This window comes from Scylla paramamosain, chromosome 26 (genome assembly GCF_035594125.1).
Source record: "Scylla paramamosain isolate STU-SP2022 chromosome 26, ASM3559412v1, whole genome shotgun sequence".
Lineage (NCBI taxonomy): Eukaryota > Metazoa > Arthropoda > Malacostraca > Decapoda > Portunidae > Scylla > Scylla paramamosain.
The window spans coordinates 2,075,001-2,097,500 of NC_087176.1; the positions used below are offsets into that span (position 1 = coordinate 2,075,001).

Genomic DNA, 22,500 nt, shown 5'->3' on the forward strand with positions numbered 1-22,500 from the left:
CTCCTTTTTTTTTTTCCTCTCTTTTTTAGCTTTTCTTTCCCACCCTCCCCTTCATTTTTTATCCCTTAAGTATTATTTGTTGCTGAAATATCTTGTGTTGCTTGAAATACCCTGAAATGGCTTGCCTTCTTGTTCTCTTGTGCCTCCTTGTTCCTCCTCCTCCTCCTCTTCCTTGGTGTTTAATGAATATGTTCTTTTCTGTTATGTCTGATTGTTGGTGAAGGTTCTCTCTCTCTCTCTCTCTCTCTCTCTCTCTCTCTCTCTCTCTCTCTCTCTCTCTCTCTCTCTCTCTCTCTCTCTCTCTCTCTCTCTCTCTCTCTCTGTGTTTACTCTTAATCATCTTTCTATTCTTGCACCTTCCTCCTATCCCTTCCTCCAGACTTCCTTCTCTTTCTCCTCTTCCTCTTCCTCCTCCTCCTCCTCTTCCATCTTCTTGATCCCTCTTATCCAGCTTTGCCTGTATCCTTGTCATTATCTCTCTTCTCTTACGCCTTGTTTTTGCTTTCCTTTATCCCTTTACTCCATCTCTGATCTTCTCTTCCTCCTTTCTTCTCTCCTCCCTGTTTCTTATCCCGCCCTTGCATTCACTTCCGTTTCTCATGCGCTTAATCTTCCTTCTTCCACCTTCTCTTATTCTGGGTATCTTCTCTTCCTTCATCTTCTATTTCTTCGTCTTTCATCTTCTCCCTTTCGTTGGTCTCTGTTCTTGTTTTCTGTCTACTGTGTCTCCTCCTCGTCCTCCTCCTCCTCTTCCTCCTTTACCATCCCTTTCTTCCTTCTATCCTACATCTCCTACTTTAGATTAGACAATGAAGCTTATCACAAACAACCTCGTAAGGACCAACATGTCTGTTTATGCTTGTTCTTCCTTTGAGGTCACTTGCGTTTGTCTTCCACCACCACCATCACCACCGCCACCAGCCGCTCTTAAGGACCATACATATAAAATAATTAAGATAAAGTTATTAGGACAGCCTGGCGTCCCTGCTCCCTCGCCTCTCGCTGCGCGGCGCCTTCTCTTGATGCCTCGTTGGTAATGATGGACTGATGATACCCGGGTCATTACGGGGCGCTCATTAGACGTCCAGGTCATTATGCCACCGAGCTAACCTGGAGCCGGGAGCGGGGATGCTAGGGGGAAGTGAGGACCTGTGGGAGCTGCTGAGGAGGTGGCGTTCCCTGGGTATTACAGGGAAGATAGGAATGTTAGGGGGTGTTTTCTAGTTAAAGGAATGGAAGGAGTCACTGGTTACGGGCAATAAAGGGGATATAAATGAAAAAGCCCATTAAAGAAGGTGCCTGTTCCTTAAAGAGACAAAAGGTTTAGCCGAAATTAGAGGTGTCTTAAGACCTGACTCCTGAAAAATGTTAAAGTCGTAGGAAGGGGAAGTGCAGAGGGGAGAGTATTGAGATGATTTGAGATACAGCAGGGAGGGAAAGCGTATTTGAGAAGGGAAAGACAAGAGTGTTTGGGGTCTTTTCTAGAGGAGTTGAGAGTGTAAAGGGTACCTGAGAGGAGGAAGTAGGGAGTGGAAAGGTGATATAAGGGGGAGTAGGGAGTGTTGGGTATATTTATAGGGGGAAAGTAGGGAGTGAAAAGGTGATATGAGGGGAAGTAGGAAGTGCCGGAAATGAAAAGCTGATCTGAGAGTGAATAGAGTGTCAGGTGTATTTGAGAGGGGGAAAGTAGCGAGCGGAAAGGTGATTTGAGAGTGATTAGACAGTGCCAGGTGTATTTGAGAGGGGAAAGAAGAGTGTAACAATGATTTAAAGGAAAACAGCGAGTTCAAGAATCATTTTAAGGGGAAACTAATCCATTTAGGAATATTTTGTTATAAGGTAAAAATCTAGAGATGTTTTGCTTGAGAAATCTATAGAGTCTAAGATTGTTTTCTAGATGTAAGGGGCTAGGCATGAACTGTATGGGGCTAGGCATGAACTGTAGGGATAGTGAAGTAATCTAGGGACTATTTTTTATGGCAGTGGCTGTAGAGGGTGAAGTAGAGTGTTTAAACATGACTATGGGGAAATATAGTTAGTTTTAGTGTTATTTACATGAGAGAGAGATACGGCAGATGCTATGGGCGAATTAAGTAATCTACGGAGAGTGATTTTGACTTGAAGGATAGTGGCAGAGTGAGTGGAAAATTAGAGGAGGATAAGTGGAGGGTGAATATAGGATGGGTGGATGGTCTCAGGGTGGTTAAAGGCAGCAAAGGACTTAAGTATATGGGGGAATGTTGAGATATTACCTGTTTTATGAGCATAATTCACTTACGCAAGGATGGTTGATGGGTGATTAAAAGTAAAATGAGCGAAATTGTAACGAGTGGTTTTCATGGAGAGAGAGAGAGAGAGAGAGAGAGAGAGAGAGAGAGAGAGAGAGAGAGAGAGAGAGAACACCCTAAGAAATAAATCGGAAGTTAAAAGTGAAAATGGCAGAGAATTATCGGCGGAAATACACAAAAAAAAAAAGTCGATTTTGCTCTTAGGAGATACTGGGAGGGAGGGAAGAGAGTGCTAAGACAAGGAGGGAGGAAGAGGAGGAATAGAAGAGAAGAAGAGGGTCCTAAGAGAAAGTAAAAGAGGAGGGAGGGAAAGAGTAGAAGACGTTAAGAGATAAAGGGTGGGAAGGAGGAAGTGAGGGAGAGAGACAGAGAAAAAAGAGGAAGAGAAGGAGGGAAGGAAGGAAAGAAGATAAAAGATAGAAAGTGGAAGGAGGAAGGAAGTGAGGTATAGAAGGTGGGTGGGGGGAGGGAGGGGCGTGGGCGTGCGAGAGGCAGGAGAGGGATGGGTGGTGGGCGCGCGTTAGAGGAGAGACAAGTATATTGGAAACCTATCAGGCAGTGTTTGCCAGCCAGCGTCCCTCAAGCCATCGTCTGCCGCCGCGTGAGGAAATCCCGGGAAAATATAACGAAGAAAAATGTCAACGAAAAAATAACAAACGGTGTGCCGAGGGAAAAAAAAAACACTGTGGGAAATATTTTATAACGAAGCAGAGGGTGAAAAGGGGTTAAAAATATGCATGTATAGCCTTAAAAAAAAAAAAGGAAAAAAAAAGAATTATACATGTAAACTTGCGAAGGACACGTGGGTGAATTTCGAGGTAAATGGAAAAAAGGGGAAATAGCTTTTTTGTGGGAATTAGCGCGGAGGGAAATCCGTTAAGAGGAAAAAGAGGCAGAATATAATCTTAAAAGGGGAAAAAATGGTGAGGGAGACTCGGAAAAAAAAAAAAAACGCCTGTGGAATATGTGAGTGAAGGCCCAGTGTGGTTATCGTCTTTATTATTTTTACTCTTACCTCAGCGGATATCATAAAATATGTCCTTAGAATATATATACCGAAAGCACATTTTCCTTAAGTGTTGCATTGACAGGGAAAATGTCCTTCAGGCCGCGGGGAGAGGACAGGGAAGACAGGAGGATGCAGGTGGAGAGCGGGGCGTGGAGGGAGAGGCCCGTGGAGGGAAGGAGAGGAGATGAGAGGGATATGAGAGGCAAGGAGAGAAGCAGGAAAAGGAATTTTTAAGAAAGCTTGTCTGGTTTTGAAAAATGAATGCATTTCAATGATAAGAATAAGGAGACTGATATTAGTAGTAGTAGTAGTAGTAGTAGTAGTAGTAGTAGAAGTAGTAGTTAGGTTTCCTCTTTAGGGATCGGTACCTCAGAGAACCAGGCCAGACCCTCTCTTACATAGAAAAGTAAGTCTCTCTCTCTCTCTCTCTCTCTCTCTCTCTCTCTCTCTCTCTCTCTCTCTCTCTCTCTCTCTCTCTCTCTCTCTCTCTCTCTCTCTCTCTCTCTCTCTCTCTCTCTCTCTCTCTCTCATTACCATCACAATCACCAAGGATATATAAAAAGCAACTTAAAGTCTAACAAAAACATTCACAGAGAGAGAGAGAGAGAGAGAGAGAGAGAGAGAGAGAGAGAGAGAGAACAGAGGAAATAACAGAAAACAGCGAGCCACCTTTGACAAATGGCTCCATCGACTTGTAATTAGCGAGGCGTCCCGCATAGCAATCTTTATTAGTGTCGTTAAGTGTCACCTGTTGCGATGCTGACGATGCTGATACTGCCCCGGGTTACTGCCCAGAGAGAGAGAGAGAGAGAGAGAGAGAGAGAGAGAGAGTTGCTGTTTTTTTCACTTATTATTATTATTGTTATTGTTATTATTATTTTTTTTGTTATTTTTCATTATTATTATTATTATATTGCTGTTGTTACTACTACTACTACTACTACTACTACTACTACTACCACCACTACTACCAATAACAACACTACTTTCTTAATGTATAGCAAAATTGTTAGTAGGAATTATCAAGAAGCACAAGAAAGGAAAAAAATGCACAAGAATCAAGAGGAGAGTATGTAGTCTGTAGAGGAAACAGAAAACGGAAACCACACGTGGAATCTACGGGCGAGCTACTTTTAATTTATTTTAGACAAGCCTGCATTTCTTTATCCCCTCTCTCTCTCTCTCTCTCTCTCTCTCTCTCTCTCTCTCTCTCTCTCTCTCTCTCTCTCTCTCTCTCTCTCTCTCTCTCTCTCTCTCTCTCTCTCTCTCTCTCTCTCTCTCTCTCTCTCTCTCTCTCCGTCAGCGCTGAGTAAAGAAGCACACTCGACATAGTTCTCGGTTCACACACACACACACACACACACACATTATGCTCCGCTGTACGCGCCAGGGCAAGCGACAACCGGGAGTGCAATTCCGATAAAAGTGAAATACGCACGTACAAGGAAAATGTGGTCACTATGAAATTAAAACCGCTTAAAAATGGTGTACAGATAGTTTTTTTTTTTTTTCTGCGTTCTATATCCTCTCTCTCTCTCTCTCTCTCTCTCTCTCTCTCTCTCTCTCTCTCTCTCTCTCTCTCTCTCTCTCTCTCTCTCTCTCTCTCTCTCTCTCTCTCTCAGTTGGGGCAATTCCCTTCATGCAGTTTAACTTTTTGAACTCATTCCATACAATATTTCACGTCCATGGTTAATATCCAGGGTTTTCAGATATTCGATAACAGAACTATGAATAAAGATACAAATAATACTCCGAAAAACAACTATGCCCCTTTTTTTCCCTTTATTTATTTTTTTTTATATGAAACTGAACATCAACAAGTGTTTTTATATACGGAAAATATTGGTGCATTATTTTTTTGTTGTTTTTGTAAGTATATTTTAAGCCTGTTTAGATTTCCATAACTGTTCTATACTTATTATTAGAAACACGTGCAATAGTTACTGGTAATAATGTACACAAGTTATTGGTGCATATTTTTGCCTTACATTTTTCCTCAGTGTTGTGGCACGGGCGAGTAATTAACCTGCTGCAATTAAATTTATCTCGCCATTGAAAAAAAATGAAGGTGTGGCTGTTTGACTGACATTCCTATATATAATTCCTCCATGCAGCAGGTCAAGACGGGTCACGAGAGAGAGAGAGAGAGAGAGAGAGAGAGAGAGAGAGAGAGAGAGAGAGAGAGAGAGAGAGAGAGAGAGAGGCGGGGGGGGAGATGGAGGTAGATAATGGATGCAAAAGAGAGGGGTAAGATGAGGAGCTCTCTCTCTCTCTCTCTCTCTCTCTCTCTCTCTCTCTCTCTCTCTCTCTCTCTCTCTCTCTCTCTCTCTCTCTCTCTCTCTCTCTCTCTCCTCGAGGCACCTGTTAGGAATTACACGTGGCCCATAACAGTAACACCAGACTCCCGCTGTATAGGTGGCCGCGTTACCAACACTGCCCTGGAATTACCATCACTAATGCCACGCTCGCCCGTGCAGCGCAAACCGCCACCACCATCACCACCACCACCACAACCATTACTCACTCGTCTCATAACTTCTGTGCTCAAACTCCTATTGTTAATTAGTATTATGATAATGATAAGCCAATAAAGTTTCCTCAAATATATGTTTTCAGCACTTTTTTTTTTTTTTGTACTTTAAATAATGAATTAATATTTTTTTTTTTTTGGGTGGTAGTTATTCTAATGAGCGAAAGTATTTTACATTTTACTAATTTACAAGACTTATTACATGTTGATAATGAGTCAGTCATTTACTTTATTTTCATATATATTTGCAAATCTTAAAATTATATAACCTGTGAAGTATAAGTAGTTGTTTTTTGTTTTGTTATTATTATTTTTTTTTATCATCGATGCTTTTGTTGTTTTAATTGTTGTCGTCGCTGTTATTATTCTTGCTACTGTTGTTGTTGTCGTTCTAGCACAAACAGTTGCAGTAATAGTTGTGTTCCTAACTCTATAACATTTTTACCAATTCGATTTCGAAACTTGTGGTAGAGAGTCACCAAAGTGTTTTCCTGAGTTCTGTATTTTCATAGTGAGAGGAGAGGGCGCCGGTGTTGCCATATCGGTGGTCGTGTGTTTCGTAATGAGAGATTTGCTGCAAAAACCTGCGTCCCTACACTTTTTGGCATCCGAAATTCTGATATTGTGATTGGTTCCCGCCTTGAAATATTTTTGGGGTTAAAATTTTCCATCTAACTCTCTCTCTCTCTCTCTCTCTCTCTCTCTCTCTCTCTCTCTCTCTCTCTCTCTCTCTCTCTCTCTCTCTCTCTCTCTCTCTCTCTCTCTCTCTCTCTCTCTCTCTCCCTCTGAACTTCATCGAGTGAGTGAATCTTGCATAATACATTCTGTAAATAACCTTTGCACTACTTTGGTGAAGGGCAGAAGGAGGAGGAGCATGAGAAAGAAGAAAAAAAAAAAGGAGAAGGAGAAGGAGGAGAACAAAATCCCATAAAAAGAACAAAATCACTCACGATAACAATTAGAAAAAAATCATTTGAATCACGTAAAAAAGAAAGGAAAATTATAAGCAAGAATAATAGTAATCATAAAATCAGTAAGAAGAAAAGAAAAAAAAGAACGAAAACCGATGCGAAATTAATTAGAGACGCACATGAAGGTAAAGGACGTGAAAGAAAATTAAAGATAAAGAAAGAGATAAAAGAGGAAGAGGAGGAACGCAATAACAAGTAGGAAGTCAAGGTCACAATATGAAGTGAGGTCAAATTAGATTACCTTATCGAACCAATGAGAGAGAGAGAGAGAGAGAGAGAGAGAGAGAGAGAGAGAGAGAGAGAGAGAGAGAGAGAAATAGATAGACATATAAATAGAAAGAAACATAGACAGATAAGCAGACAGACCGACAAACAAACAAACAAACAGTGAAAAAAAATACAAAGAAAAATATGAAACAAGTGTAAACGAGATGAAGGGAGAAAAAAAAATTAAAAACATGATTAGTGAACTTTGTGGGAAATGGTAAATTGTGCAACGAGAGAAAAAAAAATGTGCCTTGAGTTACCATAAAGCAAGATACATAAAATAAGAGGCTTTATAAGAGAACTCTCCCGCAGATATAACGAGCAAATTAAACTAAATATATAATAGAGAAGGTGACTGTACGATATCAGATGAAATTATGCACCATTAGACTCATTAAATTCTCTCTCTCTCTCTCTCTCTCTCTCTCTCTCTCTCTCTCTCTCTCTCTCTCTCTCTCTCTCTCTCTCTCTCTCTCTCTCTCTCTCTCTCGTATCTTCATTTTTTTCTATTTATAACTGTATTTCTAACATTCATACTCATGCATCCATTCATAAACTCTCTCTCTCTCTCTCTCTCTCTCTCTCTCTCTCTCTCTCTCTCTCTCTCTCTCTCTCTCTCTCTCTCTCGCTCTCGCTTAAGAACCACTGACCTTTAAGCTTACTCCTCCGTATGACCTTTCGACCTCCAGGTGTGCAGGTGAGGTGTGCTGGCTCAGGTGAGGAATCCACCTTTGCGTCGCAGGTGTGATGGGGACCCGCGCTCAGGTGTGGAGGGCGGCAGGTGCGGGATATTTATTGTAGTAATTATGACCTACCGGCTTTAGGGCTGCGAGTCGTGTGTGTTTGTATATGTGTGTGTGTTGCCTTGCCTTTCCTTACTCCTGGACCTTCAGTTATTCCTTCACAATTATGTACGTAGTTCTTTATTGGTATTCCAGTTTATTATTTCGTTTATTTGTCACAGTCGAACACTAATCCTCTCTTTGTGTGTGTGTGTGTGTGTGTGTACATAGGTGTTCTAGATTATTAGTTCATTTATCTGTCACAGTGATTAATTAGTTCTATTTTTCTCTTCTACTCAAATTTTACCTGTGTGTTGTCTTACCTTCCTCTTTCTTCTGTGCCTTGAGTAATTCCTGACAATTTACGTGTATGGTTTTAAATTGGTATTCTCTAGATTAGCACCTCATTTACCTGTCATAATAAGTAACCTATGCATTATTTTTTCTTATTTTCTGTATCTGTGTGTTTCCTCACCTTCCTTCTCCTCTTGTACCATGAATAACACCTTTCATTTCCGGCACATGGTTTTGAATGCGAATTGTAGATCATTAGCTCATTTATCGGGGAGTAATTAGCTGAAAAACAATCCTGCTAATGTTCTCTCTTCCTATTCTACCAAAGCGTATCTCTGTGTTGCCTCGCCTCCCACTCTCCTCTCTCCCAGACCTTGAATATTTCCCGCCGGTTCGCCTGTCTGGGTTTAAATGGGTGTCCTAGATGACTACCGCACCTGTCTATAGTTTTGATATGTGAAAAATTGTTGATGTACAGTGCCAACCCTTGATTATCTCTAGAAATACACATAGAAAATAGTTAGTATAGACTTCTACCTTGTGTTTTATCAGTTTATTACGTGAGAGAAATAACTCATTACAAAATAATCCACAGTGAATTAAGAGACCATTCAATTGAGAAAGAGAGAGAGAGAGAGAGAGAGAGAGAGAGAGAGAGAGAGAGAGAGAGAGAGAGAGAGAGAGAGAGAGAGAGAGAGAGAGAGAGAGAGAGAAAGGTTAAAGACGAAGAGAAAAAAGGATGAGTAGCGCGACAAGATAATTGGATAATGTAAAGCAGGACTTGGGAATATAGATGAATTAAAGTTATTTCTAAACTTGGGAATTCTGGAACGGGAACAGAACATTGGGAAGGCAAATTGTGTTGCATTTCACTTTAATGTTGGTATTACTTCCTACTCGGTCATTTCGTAAGTGTTCCTGTCAGAGAGAGAGAGAGAGAGAGAGAGAGAGAGAGAGAGAGAGAGAGAGAGAGAGAGAGAGAGAGAGAGAGAGAGAAAGCACAGGGACAGGCAGGAAAGGGTCTCACGGTCTTTAAAAGTTCAATATGGGGCTTTTAAAGGATTCGATTCGCTATTTAAAAAGATCCGATGACTTTAAAGGTGTACGACTTACCTGGCCAACACACACACACACACACACACACACACACACACACACACACACACACACACACACATTCACTTTATGTTGTGTAAGCGAAACCATCTAATAGCTGAGGTCGACTTGTGTGTGTGTGTGTGTGTGTGTGTGTGTGTGTGTGTGTGTGTGTGTGTGTGTGTGTGCTTACCTTCCCTCTGGTCAATAGCTTATTTCCGGCATCAGTGAACCGCGATAATTTTGGATATACGCAGCAGTATTTCAAAAAAAAAAGTCAGAAAAGGGGCTGAGTGAGAGGGGAAGGAGATGGGGGCGACTGATGGAGAGGGGAGCGCAGGAGAGGCGGGGATGGGAAGGGGGAAGAGGAGAGGATGAGAGTACGAACCAAAGTACCTCATCTGGTAAGCTGTGGGAGAATAAATGTTTGTTTGTTGTGATTTGCTTTGACGGGATCTCTTTAGTGGGTCATTGGTTTCCCCGAGTGTGTGTGTGTGTGTGTGTGTGTGTGTGTGTTTGTTTGTTTGAACTATTGATGCTATGATTTTTTGTGTGTTTGTGATTGTTTCTTTGTTTGTATTTCCTTACTTTTAATTTTTCTGTTATCGTCTGTTATTCTTCTCCTTTGTTGTTGTTGTCTTTACCACCACCACCACCACCACCACCACCATTATCAACAATCTCAGCTGTTATCTCAATTCCCTGACGAAGCTTTGCCTCACATCTCCCTCTCGTATTTCCTTCATCCCTCAGTAGGCCTAGTATTTCCCTTTTGTCAGAATAGGCCTCTTTCATCTCTGACCACCCTAACGCCCTTTCCGTCTATCACAATACGTTCATTATTTACCCACAGCAGCCCTCAGCCCACCTTCCCACGCGGCGCCTTACCCGCCACGTCAAATCAACGCTAAGGCCCTTCACACATACGCTAGCAGTACTTCCCATTCCCTTCATTGCAAATACCTACCATTTATCCGCCTCACCAATATTCCCTTAACATCTCCCACATACCTTCACCTCTTTTCTTCCCATACCAAAAATATTCGTGTATAGTAAACAGTCTCTTCCATATATATCATAAACATCTATTTCCCCATCTCCTTCACCTCCTCATCATCATCTTCCTCTTCCTCTTCCCATTTGCCTCATAAGCCTTCATTCCCACTAACACTACAGCTTCGCCACTCTCGCCTCCTCCTGTAGCACACCATGTCATTCCCCTTCATGCCAAAACATTAACCTCATAAGCTTCTATATCCAAGCTCACCTTCCTTGTACGGCACTCCCATCTACCTGTCTTGCTTTTCCCACCCATACGTGATCATTACTCCCACCCAACATTTGAACTTTTGCCTAAACTTAACTCTTACTTCCCCCTTTTAAGTCATATCTGAAGCTAACTCTCGCTCCTTCTTTTCTTAACCTTATTTAAAGCAGTCTTACTCATTCACTTTTAAAATTGATCTTACTCTTACTCCCTTCCTCTTTAAAACCTTACAGCCTCACGTCCCAACTTCTACGCAATCAGTCTTTCGCCTCTTGGCCTCTTTAATTCCCAACCTATTAGTCTCACTCCTTCCATCTACACCCTTTGCTTGTGTTACACTTTCAGTCCCCGTCCTTCCACACTCCAGCCTCCCGTACACACTCCACTCACAGGCCGACTATCATCCCAGCACCTATGGAAAAAAGCACCAGTAACAGGCGCTTCAATTCAATTCCGTAGACCATGAAACGGAATTCATAAGCGATACGAGTGGTAATGGCGTTAGTTCCATAATCAATAGCACGTTATTAGTAAGATATTGTTTCTGTGAATGGGTGTAATATTAGGCCTTCCGGCTGATCGGTGCCACGTCAGGTACAGCTGAGAGAGAGAGAGAGAGAGAGAGAGAGAGAGAGAGAGAGAGAGAGAGAGAGATAAATGAAAGCAAAAGTAAAAAGACATAATAGATTAGCATGTGTGACAGAAGTTTACTGAAATGATGAAAGGATTAAGAGCGAAATGAAATAGGCAAGAAAAGGAGACTGATCCAGTGAGGTGGTTCTTTTGAAATCACGGTGTAATCAAGGTGTTCATGGGGTCATTTTGAGTTCACTGGGGTCACGCTATGAGGTATTTGTTTGTTGTTGTTGTTGTTGTTGTTGTTGTTGTTGTTGTTGTTATCATTTATTATTATTATTATTATTATTATTATTATTATTATTATTATTATGTGGAAGAGGAGTGGAGGAGGCAGTTAGACGGAGTGGAAATAGGAAGGACGATGTGTGGGAAGGAGAAGGAGCAGGGGACAGGAAAAGAAAACACTTATCCTCCACTACTTCCTCTCTCCCTTTAATTCTTCATTCCCTCCTCACCCTTCCTGCTTGTATCTATTCCCTCTACCACCTCCTTTTGCACCCTTCCTTCCCTTCCTTTCCCATGTACTCTCTTTCACCCGTTATGTTTATTTTTTTTTATTGGATTTTGTTTCCCTTTAGCCGGTGTCCCTCCGAATTAAAAAAAAAAATCTTGTAGAAAATGCACATACGGTTCCGCCACTATCTTGTTGACCTCCCTCCCTCCCTCCCTCCCTCCCTCCCTCCCTCCCTCCCTCCTTAATTTTTCTCTCATTTAGGTGCTCTGAAGCACGCGTGGGAACTGAAGTGAAAGACACGCCAAAAAAAGCACTTGCATTATCTGCTTATCTGTCAGCGCCTCTCTGTTAGTGTCCAGGGAACGCAGCGCCTACTCGTGCCGGGCGGCGCATGCAGTTCAGATAAGATCATCTTGGGTTCAGACACACTGGCGCGTCACTGAGTCACTGAGTCTACAACACGAGTTCTTAGTGACTCAGGGACGGCCCTCGCCTCGCGTGTAGCGGCTTCGTCTGTTCTGGCTCCTGCCCTCTTTGCTGCGGCGTGCTGCTCACTCACCCTTGGAATTCTCGTGTGCCATCGGAGACCGGTTGGGGCAGCGCCCCCGGCGGACGGTCAAGAAGGGCACCACCTCGACACGCAGCTCCTCGACCACTTGCACCAGCGCGTCTAGCGAGGGCCGCTGCTCAGGGTGGGGCTGCCGCGCCTGCTGCACCCACTGCCACAAGGCCCACATTGCCGGGCCCGCCACGCGGCGCCGCTGCCACTCCTTCACCTGCAGGACGAGCCACGCCATCGAGTACACGTCGGAGGCCTCCGAGCACGGGTGGGAGTTTCGAATCAGCTCCGGCGCGACCCAGGGGTACGTGCGCTGCAGCGCGGCGAGGTCCTTCTGTGCAGGGTAGATGTCGCGCGTGCCCAGTGGCTCGGCCATACCCAGGTCGATGAGTGTGGCCCTGGGGCCGCGGGGGGTTTCCGTCACGCACACGTTATTGGACTTGATGTCATTGTGGGCAAAGCCCGCCTGGTGAACGCCTCGCAGGGCGCGTGCCACCTGCAGGATGACGCTGAGGGCTTGTGGCAAGGGCGTTTGGAACCGGAAATAGATCTGGGCGGTTTGGCCGGCGAAGCGCGTCACCAGCTGGCGCGTCTGCACGCACACGCCCACCAGACGCTGCACGCCGCTGCCCTGCAGCTGCTTCAGGCACACCGTCTCGGTGACGAGGGAGTCGAGCGCGTTCCCTTTGAAAGTCTTGACCACCACCGCCTTGCCTGTGCGCGGGTCCACGCCCTTGCAGCACCAGCCCAACATGCCCCTGCCCAGATGCTGCGGATGCAGCCCGACCATCTGCTTCACCAGCTTCTTTGCCAGCAGCGGCACGCCGCGCTGCGCCAACCGCCTGGCGTGCTCCTCAATGGGCGTGTCGCGTGCGTGTTCGCACTGGTTTTGCGTGTGTTTGGTCAGTTCAGGGCGCTGTGAGGGCTTCCAATCGTCAGGGCGCGGCGCCTTACGGGCAGGAGAGGAGGACTGCCGCTCCTCCTCGTTTCCGCCGTGCTTTCCCTTCACGTCCAGCCCGCCCTGAACCATCTGCGTGAGCTTGTTCAGTTCAGGCCGTTGTGAGGACTTCCAGTCGTCCAGTTCCAGTGTGAACTCCTTAGGCATTTCTTGGGGGGAACAACTGGGGGTGCAGTGTTACTGGTCCTTATGCCTGCCAGACCCTAGGCATCCCTTTCTGACACTGCAGATATTCAGTGATCCTAGACTGCTCCAACCTGGTGCTTGGATCTAGTGCAGCACTTGCAGGCACGCCATTGGCTCTTCCGCAGGTGGCTTTCCCCTACCCCCTCCTGGCGCAAGTCATGCTCCATGCTGCTTGCCGAGCCCCTCTCTCTGTGTGTGTGTGTGTGTGTGTGTGTGTGTGTGTGTGTGTGTGTGTTGTGTTGTGTGTGTGTGTGTGTGTGTGTGTGTGTGTATGTAGAGTACGCATAAAACGGAACCGTGTACAAAGTCTCCGGTCTTGTCCCTCCATGTTTCACTTACTTCTTGACCCTTCCACCCATGTCTGGTCACCTTTATGCGCTGTGTGTGATGACTGGAATGAGATACGTGAGAGAGTGAATGCTGGGACGCAACGTGCTGCTGCTGCTGGTGGTGGTGGTGATGGTGGTGGTGGTGGTGGTGGTTCCTCTTGTAACTTGTAACAGGAAATACAGCAAACCAAGGAGAACACACCTTAACTACTCTCTCTCTCTCTCTCTCTCTCTCTCTCTCTCTCTCTCTCTCTCTCTCTCTCTCTCTCTCTCTCTCTCTCTCTCTCTCTCTTGTTTTATGTGCAATCAGTTATGAAACATTAAAGATTAAGACAACTTTCTCGAAGCTCAGAGAGAGAGAGAGAGAGAGAGAGAGAGAGAGAGAGAGAGAGAGAGAGAGAGAGAGAGAGAGGTTACTGGGCTATAATTGCGAACCTTGCTTTCCCGTTTTTTGTGGTGCACGCATGCCCTAATTCTGGCTGGAGTAAAGGGGGGAACTCTGCCAGAATTACATAATCAGGAAATATACATTGAGAGGACGGATGGCTGAGAAAAAGCACCCACGAATAAGAAAAGTCATGATTGTGAAAGGAAGAAGAGGAGGAGAAGAAGAAGATGATGTAGTGAAAATACGTGGAATATATGTAAATTATTCTTCCTGCAGTTAAAGTAAAATGAAGGGAGGAGGAGGAGGAGGAGGAGGAAAAGAAGAAATAAGAAGGAAAAGATGTAGTAATGACACATAGTTTAAATATAACCCGTTCTTCCTACACTTTATCTCATGAATTAAGGGAAAGAGAGAAAGACACGATAAAGACAGATTAAAAGAAAATCAAACCAAGAAATAATTGCGGAAAGGGGGAGTAAAGATACGATATGATGAATAAGGAATGAATAGAAATGATAAAGAATGGAGATGAGGAGGAGACGGATGAATGAAATAATGATGTGGATGTAACCTTTAAACTTCTCGCACTATCCATGAGAGAGAGAGAGAGAGAGAGAGAGAGAGAGAGAGAGAGAGAGAGAGAGAGAGAGAGAGAGAGAGAGAGAGAGAGAGGCAGGGGGATTGAAGATAAGAGGAAAGGAAATAGGGAAAATGTAGATGAGAGGAAAGCGAAAGGGAGAAGAGAAGGAAACTAGAGAAACGAAAGAGACAGAGAAAAGGAAAAGAAGGAAGATAGAGAGAAAGCCGAGAGAAAACAAGCAAGGGGAGAGATAAGAAAGAGGAACGAGAGAATGTGAGAAAGGAAACATTGGCTGAAAGGGAACAGATTGGCACAGAAGAAAGAGAGAGAGAAAAAGAACAAAAGAAGAAAAAAGAAAGAAAAAAACATGTATGGAATAACGAAAATACGAAGGAAAAAATGTAAACGACTGAATAAACCAAAAAAAAAAAAAAAGATAAACGCTCAAGAGATAAGAAAAAAGAAAAAGACAATGAAAATTAGAAGAAAAAAGAAAAAAACGAGTAAAACAGCAAACCACAGGAAGGACACACAACACCAGCATCAACAAAACACAGAATTCGCTACAACATATCCGCCTCTATATAGCGAACATGCCACAGCGCCACGCGGAACAGAATAGACAATTGGTGACATTAGATTATCTTGATTGAAATGGTTTGGGAGGGACAGTGAGGTCACGTGTTCAGTGGGGCGGGGGGTGATGGAAGGGATTGCTAGAGAGAGAGAGAGAGAGAGAGAGAGAGAGAGAGAGAGAGAGAGAGAGAGAGAGAGAGAGAGAGAGAGAGAGAGAGAGTATGTTTGTGTGTGTGTGTGGTTAGGATAGTCATTTGTTTTCGGTGATTGGAGAGAATATGGCAAGGGAGGGAAGAGAGGAAGAGGAGAGAGGAGAGCAAAGAGGAAAGGGATGAGAGGAGAGCAAAGAGGAAAGGGGTGGAGGGCTGGTAGGGAGGGAATGTCGTGTTAGGGAGGAGTTGATATGGAAATAGTGATCCTGTGTATTCTTTTCATCTCTCTACCCTTCCTCGTCTGCCTCAACTCATTAAATACACAGTAATGGTTAGAGAGGAAAAAAACTGCACGTATTTCAAAACTTCAGGTATTTAAATGTATGAAAAAAAATATCTATACTTTTTTTTTTTTTTTTTTTTTTTCGTTTTGTCATGAGTTAATTATTTGCTGTAATGAAATAGAGTGTTGTCTGGTGAAATATTTTAGTTTTGTTTCCTCCAAGGCTGAACTTTTGCATATGCATCACAGGGATAAACTTCCTTGTAGGCTTAATATTTTGTCCTTTGATCCTTTTGTTTACACTTTCCTTTTGTCGGCCGCGTGTAATCTCGAAAAATTATGGCCATGAGAAAAATAGCAAGGAAAAATGGTGACAAAGAAGAAAGCCGTCATATCCTCAGCTCCAGTATTTTTCTCTCTTTTCGTGATATCTTTATTATTATCTGTTTGTGCCGTCCAGTTTTTGCCGTGCCCTTCAATTTTCACTCCCAGCGCCCTCGTCAATCCCCTGTCACTCCCCATCACTGTCCAGAGTTAGTATCAACAAAGCCCCATCACCTGCATCTCCTTGCGCCGTTCAGCTCCCTCCCCCTTTCAATCTCTCACCTCCGCCGTCCCTTCAGCGCCTTCTATCTTTCCCATAGTTACCAGCAGGGCCATCACTCCTATCGCTTCCATCACTCCCATCACCCATGACCTTCAGTTCTCATCCCTTTCAATCTCTCGACCCCCTCTCCTCGTTCCCCATCCCTGCAACACCTCCAATCGCTTTTTTTACTCGTCACCAACAGTTCCCATCACCTTAATTGCTATATAAGTTCCCATCACTATACGAAAACACTTAAACTACTTATACAAACTCCATAACTACTACTATTTTCCTATATTTTCCTCTATTTCCGTGACACAACTCTATAACTCCCCATCGTTACCATTACCCCCATCACCTAATTCCACTCGTCCCCATCCACCCAATGATATCCAGTAATCTCTACCACTTTACGCCATATCCACCTCATCTCTCTCTCTCTCTCTCTCTCTCTCTCTCTCTCTCTCTCTCTCTCTCTCTCTCTCTCTCTCTCTCTCTCTCTCTCTCTCTCTCTCTCTCTCTCTCTCTCTCTGTACTTTTCTCCCACACAATCCTGAAAGCAATTATTTACCTACACCTGCACCTGCACCCTCACCTGTCCCTACATCCCCTCGCTCCGTAATCTCACCTGTCAGGCCCTCCCGTCCTCACCCTCCCGCTCTCCCCTCCCTCGCCCCCCCTTGCTCCTCTCTCTCCCCGGGGCTTAAGAGGTACCTGTCACAGCTAAACTATTCCGCCATGGGTGACTGCCACTCCACCAACTCGCCCGGGCTTGATGTCATTGGTGGTGGTGGTGGTGGTGGTGGTGGTGGTGAGTTAGTTACTTTGTCTTGTAGTTATTTAGTAGTTTGTAAATAGCCATGCAAAGATATAAGTTTGTTGCTGTCATTTTGTGTATTTTGTGTGTATGTGTGTGTGTGTGTGTGTGTGTGCGCGCCTATTTTAACGTTCACCCTGTCTTGCTACTAATATGATGTGGTTGATGTTGATTCCTTTTTTTTTTTTTTTTTATTGAACTACTTGTTTTCTTCAGTAAATACAGTGTGGGTTTACTTGTTCTTCGTGCACCGCTAATGTCTCTGTATTAACCTACTTGCGTGTTTACAGACTCGGTCAAGCTTAAGTCTGGCACCAAACCATCACGTCTTTTTAAGTGTGCGTCATGTCAGGACTGATGCAATGCGGCGTGGTCGTTAGTGATGGTCGGCATGGCTCTCTCATCACCAGTATCAGCAGTGGGCGTGATGGGCGGCGTCCCTCCTCCCCACCCCAGGGGTCAGGGGCCGCCATGTTGTCCCCATTAACACACTCCCTCCGCCCTGCAGCCCACGTTACTCATTTATCGACCGTCACTCAAAGGGCGGCGTGACAGCTGCGTTGGCCGCGGGTGAGTTGTTGTGGCACTGAGCCTCGTGCCAGCCGGTGAGTGCCAGTCGCTGCCAGGCACTGTTCATACTTCATACCATGCTGGGGTCGCTCTCATGCGTTCTAATGTTTGTCCGCTGCTTCCTGTTTGCTATTTCCTGTTTACTGTTTCCTGTCCTGTCCGTGGCTTGGTTTGTGTGTGTGTGTGTGTGTGTGTGTGTGTGTGTGTGTGTGTGTGTGTGTGTGTGTGTGTGTGTGTGTGTGTGTGTGTGGCGTGCGTGCGTGCGGCCGTGCGTATGCGTGTGTGGCGTGCGTGCGTGTGTGTGTGTGCGCGCGTGTGTGTGTGCATAAATGATCCCTGACTAGCTGTGCATTATTCGTGAGCGGTAAGCATTGTTTTCAGTAAATTAAGTTAAGCGCCATTTTGTACGCGGCAACACGAACACAAAATGAAGGGACATGTTTATTTTTCCTGTGTTATTGAATATTTGCGAGGCGGGCGGGCGAGGGCGGCACAGTGGCGGGGAGAGGACACCCTTCACTTATTTACACACGTGCCTGTTACTGGCGGGGAGCAATTATCGTGCTGGGGGAGAGAGAGAGAGAGAGGGAGGGAGGGAGGCTGTGTCGGTATTTAACCCTGCTGTACTCTATGGGATGAAGGGCAGGGCTGAGCAGGGGTGGCGGTGGTGACAAGGGTGGGTGCAGTAATGTAGTAGCCGGAACACCAGTGCCTTGCTTAGGTCATCATGCTGCGTCATTAACACCACCACCAACAAGCCGCAGGTACTTCCCAGCCACTCGCAGCGCCGCCAGCTCAGCCTCGCCGGAGTATCGTCTCTCCATATGCATGAGGAACAGTTTCTCTTCCGTCCAGCGGCGAGGATCACGGTGAGTTATTAGACTGGAATGTTGAATGGGTAGTCGTGGCTCGCGGGATGGCTGGAGTCGATCGGGCTGGTGGCTCTGTGTGTGTGTGTGTGTGTGTGTGTGTGTGTGTGTGTGTGTGTGTGTGTGTGTGTGTGTTGCTATTCTTATCTTGTACCTCTTGTAGTGATGTTTGGCCTACTTTTTATTCAATTGCGTCGATCTACACCTCCTCCTCCTCCTCCTCCTCCTCCTCCTCCTCCTCCTCCTCCTCCTCCTCCTCCTCCTCCTCCTCCTTCTCCTTGACTTGCCAGGGTGCACTAAGTGATTGACGCGCCTCTTAGTGCAAGACGTAAGCAGAGGCGCCGTGCCCTCGCCAAGCCTTCCTTCCTGGTTAGTGCCGTAGCGTGATGGCGTGGTAATGGAGGGCGAGAAGAGGAGTGTGAGTGGTGGTGATGGTGACAGTGAAGGCTTGGATGGGGAAGCAAAGGGGAGTGAGAGTAATGATGGGATGTGATGAGGAAGGGGAGAGGAGGAGGAGGAGGAGGAAGAGGAGGAATAAAACTATAACTAGTCCTTTTTTATTTGTCATTATCTTTAAGTCACCATTCTACTACTACTACTACTACTACTACTACTACTACTACTACTACTACTACTGCTAACATCATTGCTGCCCGTCCCTTCGCACTTGAGTTTCTGTTACCACAACCCCCCCACTGCTACACGCTTCCCCACTCCCTGTGCTGTTATTACAACCAACATCACATCCATTGCTCCGCCGCGGCCGCTACACTGTTATTACAACCTCATCCACCACCACCACCACCACCACTACTACTATTAATACTACCTTCATCCACTATTACTGCTCTTTCCCGCTTTTTCCTTCCACTATTACTTCCACTAGATCTTTTTTCCTCCTCCTCCTCCTCCTCCTCCTCCTCCTCCTCCTCCTCCTCCTCCTCCTCCTCTTTCCACCACTTTCCCTGATATACTTCTATGATACTTTTCTCTTCCTTACTACCTACTTAATACTCTTGCTTTCTCCTACTTTTTTTTTCCTTCTCCTCCACCTCTTTTCCCTTCCCTCCACCTCTTTTCCCTTGCTATTTATCCTTCCCCTCTTGTTCTTTTTTATCTTTGCTTCTTCACTCCACTTCTTCACCAGTCATAATAATACCATCTGCTACTGTTACTCTTCTTCTTCTTCTTCTTCCTCCTCTTTCTCTTCTTCTTCTTCTTCGTCATCCCCATCCTCCTTCTCCTCATCCTTCCCTTCCCTTTTCTACAATGTTCCTCTGTTTTTGTTCTTCCTTTTTCTTCTTTCTGGTTCCCTCATTCAGTTTCTTTCGATTTCTTTTTCTTCCTTTTTCTTTTCATTTTTTTTCTTTTCCTTCTGTTTAATCAGCCACCTTAATATAACTCTCTCTCTTTCTTTTTCGTTTTCTTTTTCCATATTTCATCTATCCTTTCCCTTCTTCCCTTTCCTTTTCTTTCTTTCTCTTCCTCTTCTTTCCTTTTCAGTCCGTCTCTGTTTCCTGTTTCGTATCTTTCCTTCACCTCTCTCCTTCTTCCCTCCTTCTATATTTTTCTTTCCCTTTTATCTTTCCCTTTTCGTCCCTTTCTTCCCCTTCCTCGTCACCATTCCCCCTTTCTCTTCTCAGTACATATTTTCAGATCCCTCCCTTCCTTCCCCTTCCTTCCCTTCCAGTCCTCAGCTTCACTCCCCCTTCTCTCTCCTCCCCTCCCTTCCTCTCTTCTCCCAGCACGAGTACAATCACCCTCTTCATTATCTTGATCGCCTTCCCCCTTTCATCCCCACTCCCCTCCCCTCCCTTCCCCCTTTCCTCTCCCCTCGCACCCTCACACCCTTCCCTCTCATCTCACCTTACACGCTCTCCCATCACCCTGCGTGCTATCTAAGGCAAGCAAGAGAACGTGATATTATCATATTCCTCTTCTTCTTCCTTTATTTCGTACTCCTCTTCCTCTTACTCCCTTTTCTCCCTTTTTTTCCCTACCACCTGTTCCTTTTTCTTCTTCTTCTTCTTCTTCTTCTTCTTCTTCTTCTTCTTCTTCTTCTTCTTCTTCTTCTTCTTCTTCTTCTTCTTCTTCTTCTTCTTCTTCTTCTTCTTCTTCTTCTTCTTCTTCTTCTTCTTCTTCTTCTTCTTCTTCTTCTTCTTCTTCTTCTTCTTCTTCTTCTTCTTCTTCTTCTTCTTCTTCTTCTTCTTCTTCTTCTTCTTCTTCTTCTTCTTCTTCTTCTTCTTCTTCTTCTTCTTCTTCTTCTTCTTCTTCTTCTTCTTCTTCTTCTTCTTCTTCTTCTTCTTCTTCTTCTTCTTCTTCTTCTTCTTCTTCTTCTTCTTCTTCTTCTTCTTCTTCTTCTTCTTCTTCTTCTTCTTCTTCTTCTTCTTCTTCTTCTTCTTCTTCTTCTTCTTCTTCTTCTTCTTCTTCTTCTTCTTCTCCCCAGTTGCCATTTCGTTTTTTGTTTCTCAATTTTGTTTTTCCTTCATTTCTTTCATCCCTTCCTCCTCCTCCTCTTCCTCCTCCTCTACACAGATGATGAGGAAAATGATAATGAGGATGAATAGAACCACAAATATAAAAGAAGTCCATTTCAAATTTCCCCTTGAATGAGAGAGAGAGAGAGAGAGAGAGAGAGAGAGAGAGAGAGTTTTCATCATTTTGGTCTGGTTTGCATATCAAGGCGACTCGATTCACCCTTATGAAGTCCATCAGTAGAGACTAATTTGGCTTGTCAATGTGGTGGTGATGGTGGTGGTGGTAGTGGTGGTGATGGTGGTGGTTGAGATAGTTTGCTTAAGTTTCTTTTTAGATTTCAAGATTCTCTCTCTCTCTCTCTCTCTCTCTCTCTCTCTCTCTCTCTCTCTCTCTCTCTCTCTCTCTCTCTCTCTCTCTCTCTCTCTCTCTCTCTCTCTCTCTCTCTCTCTCTCTCCATTTTTAGCCTTTTTCCATTACTCAAAATATTATTCTTATTCTCACTCTTACTCTTCCTTTTTCTCCTCCTCCTCCTCCTCCTCCTCCTCCACCTCCTCCTCCTCCTCCTCCTCCTCCTCCTCCTCCTCCTCCTCCTCCTCCTCCTCCTCCCTCAATTTCTTCTCCCTCCTCATCACCATCACTCCTCCTCTCCCTCACGTTTCTCCTCCTTCCCCTTACCTCAGAAGATAATGATCACACATAACCTCCTCCTCCTCCTCCTCCTCCTCCTCCTCCTCCTCCCTCCCCAGCCGTCATCTCCACCATACTTCTCTTCCCTGACTCTCCTCTCCCTCCCATCCTTCTTTTCCTTATCCCCTTCCTTCCTTCCTTCCTTCCTTCTTTCCTTCCTTCTCTCCATCATCTGTCTCTCCCTATTCGAGTTTTTTTCTCCCTCCCTCCACCTCTTCTACCCGTCACTCTCTCTCTCTCTCTCTCTCTCTCTCTCTCTCTCTCTCTCTCTCTCTCTCTCTCTCTCTCTCTCTCTCTCTCTCTCTCTCTCTCTCTCTCTCTCTCTCTCTCTCTCTCTCTCTCTCTCTCCCCTTCCTTCTCATGCACTTTTCTCCTCCCTTCCTCCCCCTCCTTCTCTCCATCCTCTCCCCCTCCTCTCGCCCTCTCTCTCTCCCACTCTCCCTCCCTCTCTCTCTTGCCTTAAAGCTGCCCACAACCCACCACATCCCCCTCCACCACCACCACCACCACCACCACCACCACTACTAACCCACTACCACCACCACCACCACCACTACTACTTGGTTAAATTTAGCCCGTGACCTGTTGCTCTCTCTCTCTCTCTCTCTCTCTCTCTCTCTCTCTCTCTCTCTCTCTCTCTCTCTCTCTCTCTCTCTCTCTCTCTCTCTCTCTCTCTCTCTCTCTCTCTCTCTCGCTCTCAGTCCTACCTATTATTCAAGGTAAAAAAATAATAGGAAAGATGACAAGATTGAAGGGAGGAGGAGAAGGAGGAGGAAGAAGAGGAGGAGGAGGAGGAGGACGAGATCAGTGAGGTTCATTATAAGGTTCACAGGTAAATAGAAATAAGACAATGCTACCTTAATTAATCCCTTGTCTCAGGTAC

General features: G+C 44.9%; 1 long non-coding RNA gene across 5 annotated transcripts in view; it reads left to right on the plus strand.

Moving 5' to 3' along the window:
* Positions 1 to 22,500, plus strand: part of LOC135113571 (uncharacterized) — a 395,407-nt gene that overhangs the window by 345,177 nt on the left and 27,730 nt on the right. Inside the window, exons 8-9 of one of the 5 annotated variants that reach the window (XR_010274880.1) lie at positions 7,755 to 7,846; positions 17,304 to 17,831. The exons of 2 other annotated variants lie outside the window; for them this stretch is intronic. This is a non-coding gene — a long non-coding RNA (uncharacterized LOC135113571). Of the gene's footprint in view, positions 1 to 5,712; positions 5,843 to 7,754; positions 7,847 to 17,303; positions 17,832 to 22,500 lie in introns of those variants that run through there. 2 more of the 5 variants (XR_010274881.1, XR_010274882.1) reach the window with 2 other exon arrangements.